Source organism: Strix aluco, chromosome 37, assembly GCF_031877795.1.
Source record: "Strix aluco isolate bStrAlu1 chromosome 37, bStrAlu1.hap1, whole genome shotgun sequence".
NCBI lineage: Eukaryota > Metazoa > Chordata > Aves > Strigiformes > Strigidae > Strix > Strix aluco.
Window position 1 is genome coordinate 1,066,757 of NC_133967.1, and position 9,197 is coordinate 1,075,953.

Below are 9,197 nucleotides of genomic sequence, written 5' to 3' on the forward strand. Positions count from 1 at the left end.
CCGCCCGCTCAGGAGGAGCCGCAGGACACTCCCGGCTCCGGACGCTGCCGGGCGCGCCACGGGCTGGAGGCGGCCGCCGCCCCAGCCCGGACGGGAGCGGTGAGCTGGGGGCGGGGAGCGGCGCCGGAGCCCTCCGGGTGGGCCGGCGGCCCAGGACGGGGCGGGCGGGAGGCGCGGGGGAGGGCGCTGGGCGGGGCGGCGTCCCGCAGCGGGCGGGCGGTGTCGCCCCGGGGAGGTGACATGAACCGTTTCACTGGATGGGTTGTACTTTTCTGCACCCCCCTTCCCGCGCGTGCGCTTGTGACCCCCCGCGCGTCCGTGAGGGTGTGCCCCGGGGTGTGCCCGCCCGTCCCTGTCCGTGTGTCTCGCTGCCCTGCACGGCAGACTCGGTGCCCGGTGTCCGGCGGGCGGGTACGACGCGCTCCCAAGCTCGCTGGGAAACACGGGCTGCGGGTCTGGGAGCAGCGCGGGGACTGATCTCCGCTGCGGAATGCCTTAAGGGAATGGGGATCCCCGAAATAACTGCAAAATAGGTGGATTTCTGGCCAATTGTGCTCGACAGCCTGACTAGATCCACAGGTGGCGTGTACCCGAGGCTGGGGGTGGGAAGGACCCCCGGCTGCTTCTGCTTCACTCCTAAAAACAAAGACTCGTTTGGGCTGGAAAACATCCCTGGGGGTGGCTCAGCCCAAGGGGCCGTATGTGGTCCAGCACGAGTGCCCGGCAGAGGCTCGTGCGGCTGCTCGTGGGCAGCGGGCAGGAGCAGGACAGGGCCAGCACAGCTTGGAGAGTTTAGTTCCAGCGCAATTACTTGGTTTGACTTTTGTCAAAATATGGTCTCATCTTTTTCCTATGTAAACCCTGGTCTCTTTTGGAAGTGTGGTTCAAAGGACACCGTGTTAATCATAAACTCACTGCATCCAAGCAGTTGTTTATGAGTGGGGTGGCAGACAGAGCCCTGCCTGTGCCCTTCACACACACCGGCATTAGTCACGCTCTGTTCAGAACTTGAACCCTGAAGAGCCAGATCTCACCGTGAGGAGAAGCCAAGCCGAGCGGTCAGGTCGTGCTTCCTCTCTGTTCGGGTGTCTCGGTGCCCACACAGGGTTTTGCAGCCTTGAAGGTGACTGTTAGAGGTTCCTGTGTCTAAACTGTAACATTTTTGTCTCTCTGAGATAGCGATGATCTTTGGTGTCTTTCTCTCGTAGAACATGGCTTCAGCAGATAAGGGGTTTTCAGAAGATGGCAATTTTTCGCCAAAAGGTGGCACCAGCAAGCTGCCAGCAGATGCATCTCCTGACTCGAGATGCCCCATCTGCTTGGACAGATGTGACAATGTCGCCTATCTAGATCGCTGCTTGCACAGGTTCTGTTTCAGCTGTGTGCAGGAGTGGTCAGCAGCAAAGCAGAATGCCCCCTCTGCAAGCGACCCTTTCTCTCCATTTTCCATACAATTCATGCTGACGATGCCGTTGAAGAGTATATACCCAGCCCGTCAGAAAACAGCTCTGCCTTAGCAGGGGAATGCCGTGCTGGCAGTTCACCTTCCCCAAGGACGCTGTCACCAGATAACGGGGTACTGTTTGATGGGCTGTCTGACCAACCCGTGCGGGAGAGGGTCGGAGAGATCCAACTTATGCTAAGGACTCTGGCCTGGATGAGGCAGGTGAGCGCAGAGGGCACCTCTCTGCCGCGGATTCCGGAGGAGGACATGATCAGCTTCCGCAGAGCTCTGTACCGCAGCGCTGGGCGGATTCGTAGCATTCAGGGCGGTGGCCGCTACTGAGACATTTCAGCAGAGTTTTTCCGCCGCAACCCTGCTTGCCTTCACAGGTTGGCTCCTTGGTTGAAGCGAGAACTTACAGTCCAGCTCGGTGCCCAAGGACCATTGGCTAACGTTGTGCAGTGCGTTATCGTGAGTAACGTGACCAGGTATGATCTGGACAGTCAGGCCTTTGCTGACGAGCTAAAGCCGTTGTTGCTGAATCGCACTGAACACTTCTTACATGAATTCATCGCGTTTGCCCGGTGTCCTTTTAACTTAAAAGCATACGATCTACACGCCAATTATGACTGTCCTGCACCATCATACGCTGAAGGAAACCACTCAGACTTATCAATTATTACATCTCCAGATATGGCATATTCTCAAGGGCCAGATAACAGGTGATCTGTGACTGGTCTTGGTCAGGGCCCCTGGGATGATGAAACTCTGGGGCCTTCCTATTCCCTTTCAGAAGAGGCTCATGCAACCATAGCTTCTCCTCTGGAGACGTCAGAAAGTTCTGATGAGGGCTCTGCTGCACAGAGTCGAAGAACCAAACTGCAGACTCAGTTACAGGCTGGTGCTGACTTGAACGACAGTGACTCTTCCTCGGACAATTGTGTTATTGTTGGGTGTGTTAAGCCATTAGCTGAGAGGACACCAGAAGTGGTTGAGCTGTCCTCGGACACGGAGGAGTCCACAAAAGAAGAGCAAAGGGAAGGTGTGAAGAAACAGCAGCCAATCCAGTGTCGCAGCTGGAGTGACAATGAACCCAGCAGGAGTTTATCACCACGTTCCCCCACCTCTAAGGAGGATGTAGGTAGTTGCAGAAGCTGCTTCTCTCCTGCTGTTGAGAAGACAGACTCAAAAGATGATGAGAAGAACAAATGTACAGTAGAAGATCTGTCTCCATGGGACGTGAGCTGGAGCCCCTCTCTGGGGAGCGCCACAGTATGCTCCCCTTGGAATCACAGACTGTCTGGAAAGGGAAAGGCCAGGAGCCCACAATCCTGTTCACGGGACAGTCGCAGTCATGGCCATCGGTCTAGGAGGGAGCATCGTAGCAGGAGCCAACTTAAAAGGAGACAATCGAGAAGCAGAGATAGGAGCAAACACAGGAGTAAGAGAAGCAGGAGGCGATCAAGGGCTCATGACACCAGAGAGTCTCTAAAAAGCCAGAGAGGCTTGCTAAGTCGTGAGAGCGCTCCATCCAGAGAAGGGAGCAGGTCACGATCCCGTGGCAAAGGCCATGGCAAAAGGAGATCAAGAAGCAGAGACCGTGATTGCTATGAAAAATGCAGGTCAAGGAGGCGGTCACACAACAGGTCAAGGACCCCTTCTGGAGGGCCTGAGAGAGTGAAAAGTGAAAGGCCTGGTGGGAAAAGGAAGTACAGAACTGGCCACTTGGAGAATGCATCCCCGGAGAGCACACGTCTGGAGAGAGAAGATGAACCCAAGAAAACTTCCTCAAAATTCAGTGACTGCCTCAAAAATGAAGATAGCCTTTCAGGCAGTGGAGCAAGCAGCAAGACAAAGTGTAAGACAAAAAAAAAGAAAGGTGAGGAGTGCGAGTGTGGAGATAGTCTGTGAAGGAAAAGCAACTGCAAGGCATCTTAAAAAAAAAGAGAAAAAGAAACAACACTGGGAACATCACCTGAGTAACACATGGAGCCCAAACCAAAAGCATCAAATGAATATTATGGTGATTGCTCTTCTTAGACAAAGGAAAAATTGCTTAGTTCATAAATTGCTCAGGCTGAATTCTACCATTACTTTAGTCTGTTTGGTTTAAGCTAAAAAGTGGTCAGTTATTTCTATATCCATCTTCACCAGGACTTCCAGTTTCCTCAGTGTTCTATGTCTAAATCTAAGTAAAGCAATAAGACTGGGGTTTTTTAAATGAATTTCCATGTGTGGGCTGTGTCCTTTGTGAACAGAACATTTCCCTTTCCGTTTGGAGTGTCTCACCAAGGCAGCCCCCGGGGGTTTGTGCTGGCGGGAGCACTCCGTGCTGGAAGGGACCTCTAGAGGCATCAGGTCCCAGCAGTCACTGAACCAGCACCAGCTTGGGTCAGATTGCTGGGGATTGGTTCAGGTTTGGACATTCCCAGAGCCGGACGGCCTCTCTGTGCTCCCCCTTCTAACGGCTGAGTCTTCTCATGGGAAGCGTTGAGGTTCAGATTTCTGTTCGGCATTGCCCTGGTTGCAGCCTGAGCCTTCTCCCTCCCGTCCTCCTGCTGTGCAGCTCTCGAGGAGGAGCCTGTTTGCCCCTTCCCTGGGCCTGGCCCCCACAGCTGGGGAGGCACCGGCTGGCTGGAGCCTCGGCACTCAAGCAGCTCCTGCTGCAGACACCGTTGGCCCAGCTGGGCTCACCCTCGCTGTCCATGCTGGGGACGGGGGTCCCCGAGTTCTCCCTGGTACCCCCGGACCCTCACACACCCCCATTCCCCCCCCCACAGGGACCCCTTGACAGGGCACTTGGTAGTGGGGGACAGGACCCCCTGACAGTGTGGGGAGAGGGACCCCCCCGCCCACTGGGATCCCCCCCACCACGGGGGTTTTGGGGGGCAGGACCCCTCGGGGACCCCAGCTGAGGGGTGCACCCCCATTAGTGCCATCACTGCCCCGTTAACTCGTTATTTTCACTACACCCCCCCCCAAAATTTCCATTTTTCTCCCCGTTTCTCACCACTCAGGTGATGGCGGAAGAGGCCAAGCCCAGCGCCCCCGTCCCGGCAGAGGGGGCTTCCCCCACACCCCGGAGGGGTCCCCCCCCATCCCAGAGGCCTCTGAGGGCCCCCCCCTCACCACAGAGTCCTCTAAGGGGTGCCCCACCATCGTGGACCACTGTGTGGGGGCACCCCCCAACCCAGGGACACCCCAATTCCCGCCCCCCCGTAGCCCAAATCCCCCCCAGTGACAGTGCCCCTCCCCACAGGGGGGCCGGGGGGTGCTGCAGCTGTTGGGGTACACGGAGGAGACGGGCAAGGGGCCGAGCTTCCCCCTGGGGGTGGGGGGTCCCCAAATCCCCCGTGTGTCCGCTGTCACCGCTGACATCCTGCTGCTGTGCACCGACCTGGACCTGCTGCTGGCCGTGAGTGCTGGGGGGCACTGGGACAAACTGGGGGGCACTGGGAAGGTTGTTAGGACAGACTGGGGGGGGCACTGGGACATATTGGGATATATTGGGGAGCATCAGGAAGGTCACTGGTACATAGTGGGGGGCACTGAGAGGGTTAGTGGGCACTGGGACATACTGGGATATATTAGGGAGCGCTAAGAGGGTCATTGGGACATACTGGGGGGCACTGGGACATACTGGGTTATACTGGGGAGCACTAGGAAGGTCACTGGCACATAGTGGGTGACACTGGGAGGGTCCCTGAGATGTACTGGGGGGCACTGGGACATAGTGGGGCACTATATTTTACTCCTAAAAACTGGATCTCCCGTGCAGGTCCCTTGACCTTACTTTGCTTTATGGCAAAACCAGCTCTCAGAAGGATTTGGATTATTTTCTCCCCTTTCTCAAGAACTTCTTCTGCTGTATTACCCCATATAATGATGTCATCAATGTATTGTAAATATTCTGGGGCTTCACCTTGTTTGTACTTATGTACAAATGTGATTGTCAAAAAGGGCATGAAAAAATGGGATGCAGGATCAAAGAGCAAATAATGGCTTTTTCTTTTCTTTTTTTTAATTCCACAACTCTGGTCGGGGGATTTTTTGGGGTGGGAGTAGCTCTGTGACTTAAGTTTTGCGGTATAGGCAACGGTGCCCCTTTTCTTGAGACCTACAAACGTCTCCTGTGGCAGCGTGCTGGGTGTTCTCACAGTGCCCGACAGCAGTCACCAAAACCACCAGTGGCCGTGCCGAGGGCTGGCGGGAGGGACGGCTGGCAGAGCCACGGGCTCACTGCACTGCCTGGGAGTAACGGTGCCCCGAGAAAGGACGGGGATACTCACAGCGCTGGGACAGTCCATGCCACGCTAATGTCACCGTAAAAGCCGGCAGAGGAACTCTCAGACTCCTACAAGGAGGTTGCAGAGAGCTGGGGATGAGTCTCTTTAACCAAGTAACAAGTGATAGGACAAGAGGGAATGGCCTCAAGTTGTGCCAGGGAAGGTTTAGACTAGATGTCAGGAAGTATTTCTTTACAGAACGGGTTATTAGGCAGTGGAATGGGCTGCCCAGGGAGGTGGTGGAGTCCCCATCCCTGGAGGTGTTTAAGAGTCGGGTCAACATAGCGCTGGGAGATCTGGTGTAGATGGGAACTGGCAGTGCTGGGTTAATGGTTGGACTAGATGATCTTCAAGGTCCTTCCCAACCTAGTTGATTCTGTGATTCTGTGATTCTGTTTTGGAGTGTCGGAAAGCAGCATTCCTTATTGCAGCACTGGGCGCACACACGAACGGCTTCGCAGAGGTGAGCGCACCCAGATCTGTGAGCAGCAGTTCATATACAGTGAGATTATGCACATTCATAACTTTTCTGAGAAATGAGATACATATGCATTAGATTTCCTGGAACCAATTACAATATCTGTATCCTAATTACGCAGGCACTTTCTTGCTGGGTGGTGGTCTCGAGGGGTCCCTGGGGTTGTTGGTAGTCTTCCTCACCGTGTCTGCTGGTTGACCCCTGTGCTCACCCACGCTCACAAAGGTCTGTTTGGGAGGTGTTGTGCAGCTGTGTTGTGTCTGGAGCTGGTTGGTTTTAATTTGTCCCGTCCTTGTTCCTGTCATCTTCAAGAATAGGCCCCAACTATCTTATTTATTTCTGTCTTATCTTCAAACCCCTTTCTTCTTCACTAAAGCACCAACCTTCAGCTGTGTCTGCACATTCCAGGAGCTACACTGACACTGACCTAATTTATTCTCAGTAAAAAAAATGTATAGCAAGACAAAAAAGCAAGACCAAAAAAAATGTTAGCGAGACGTTTTGGCTTACCTTTCTGCTTGTCCCTTTCACCGCCAGCAGTGTTCAGGAGCCTGCGCATACTCTGACAGTTCGGAAATGGATCTAGCTCAACACCAATTCAGCACAGACTCTTTGAGGGAGAGGAGAAAAATCACATCAGCCTGGGTTAGACCGGTTTAATCGCCACAGAACTATTCTATGAAAGTATAGTTTAAGTAAGTGAGAAGAATCTGATCTGTATAAGGTACAGGATTTAGCTTGGGGATATTGAAAAAAACCACCTCATCCTCCTCTTCCCTCACAATACATTCTTTCTTCTTCCCTTGGGTCAATATTTCTGACCACAGAACTACATGATCAGACACTTGAACTGACTTATCGAGCCAAAAATTGACACAGCAAAGACTTAAATTAAAAGATTAGCCTAAACAAACTACAGGAATTGTGCACTGAGCAGAATTAGCCTGCTTTGAATAGTGATTTGCAGAAACAGACTCTACAACTCAGAGAGTTACATAGATTGAGGTGCCCAAACCTGGACACAACCCTCCAGGTGTGGCCTCACCAGTGCAGAGCACAGGGGGACTGTCACCTCCCTGCTTCTGGTGGTCACACTATTTCTAATCCAAGCCAGGATGCTATTGGCTTTCTTGGCCACCTGGGCACACTGCTGGCTCCTGTTCAGCTGGTTGTCAATGAGAACCCCCAGACCCTTCTCTTCCAGACAGCTCCAGCCACTCCTCCCCAAGCCTGTAGCCACGCAGGGGGTTGTTGTGGCCCAAGGGCAGGACCTGGCACTTGCCCCTGTTGAAGCTCATCCTGTTGATGTCGGCCACCGATCCAACCCATCCAGGTCTCTCTGCAGACCCTCCCTGTCCTCGTGCAGATCGACTCTCCTGCTTCATTTGGTGTCATCTGTGACCTTACTGATGATACACTCTGTGTCCTTATCGAGATCATCAATAAAGGTGTTGAACAGAAATGTCCCAACACCGAGCCCTGAGGAACACCACTTGTGACCGGCCACCAGCTGGATTTAGCTCCACTGACCACCACTCTCTGGGACCGTCCATCCAGCCAGTGCTTGACCCAGCAGACCGTTCGCTCATCCGGTCATGGGCAGACAGTGTTTCTATGAGAATCCTATGGGGAACTGTGTCGAATGCTTTTCGAAAATCCAGGTAGACAATATCGACAGCTTTTCCCTCATCTCATCCAATAGTTGGGTCATCTTGTCATAGAAGGAGATCAGGTTTGTCAGGCAGGACCTGCCTTTCATAAACCCGCTGACTAGGCCTGATCCCCTGGTTGTCCATTATGTGACTTTCAATGGCACCCGAGATGACCTGCTCCATGACCTTCCCTGGCACCGAGGTCACACTGACAGCTCTATAGTTTCCTGGATCCTCCTTCCTGCCTCTCTTGTAGATGGGTGTCACATTTGCCACCCTCCAGTCCAATGGGACCTCCCCAGTCAGCCATGACTTCAGGTAAATCATGGACAGTGGCTTGGCGAGCACATCTGTCAACTATGTGTATATATATATACACACTATATATATATATATATATATATATATATATATATATATATAAAAATACAACACAGCAGAACAAGACCAGTCCCGGAGATTCCTGTAATGTGTGGTAGACAACTTCCTGACGCAGCTGGTGAGTGAACCGAGCAGAGAAGGTGCCCTGCTGGACCTCCTCGTTGTGAACAGAGAAGGACTGGTGGACAATGTGGCGGTTGGAGGACGACCAGGGCACAGCGATCATGAAATAATAGAGTTCTCTATTCTTAGAGGCCAGGAGACGGGGAAGCAGAACTGACATCCTGGACTTCAAAAGGGCTGACTTTGTCTTGTTTAGGCACCTGCTTGAAAGGATCCCTTGGGAGATGATCCTGAAGGGTATCGGGGTCTAGGAAGGCTGGGCACTCTTTAAGAAGGAAGTGTTTATGGCTCAGGAGCAGGCGGTCCCCAGGTGTTGTAAGAGAAGCTGGCGACAGAGAAGACCCCCCTGGCTGAACAGGGAGCTTTGGCTGGAACTCAGGGTGAAAAGGAGAGTTTACAGCCTTTGGAAGAAGGGACTAGCCACTCACAGTGATTACAAAGATGCTGTGAGGCTGTGCAGGGCAGAAATCAGGAGGTCTAAAGCCCAGCTAGAAATTAATCTGGCTTCAGCAATCAAGGATAACAAGAAATGTTTCTCTAAGTATGTCAGTAGCAAAAGAAAGACCAGGGAGAGTCTCCATCCCCTGCTAGAGGCAGGAGGAAACATGGTAACAAGTGATGAGGAGAAGGCTGAGGTCCTTAATGCCTTCTTTGCCTCAGTCTTTAATAGCAAGACAGTTGTAGTGAGGGAATCCAGCCTCCTCCGCCAGAGGACAGAGACTGGGAGAACGACCCCCCCGCAATCCAGGAGACAGTCAGTGACCTGCTGCATCACATAGACACACACAAGTCTATGGGACCTGATGGGATACACCCGAGGGTGCTGAAGGAGC

The 9,197-nt window shown here is 53.1% G+C and overlaps 1 pseudogene; it reads left to right on the top strand.

The window, feature by feature from the left end:
* The first annotated feature begins 1,095 nt into the window (after positions 1-1,095).
* On the top strand, positions 1,096-5,761 carry LOC141917329 (uncharacterized; annotated as a pseudogene).
* The last annotated feature ends 3,436 nt before the right edge of the window (positions 5,762-9,197 follow it).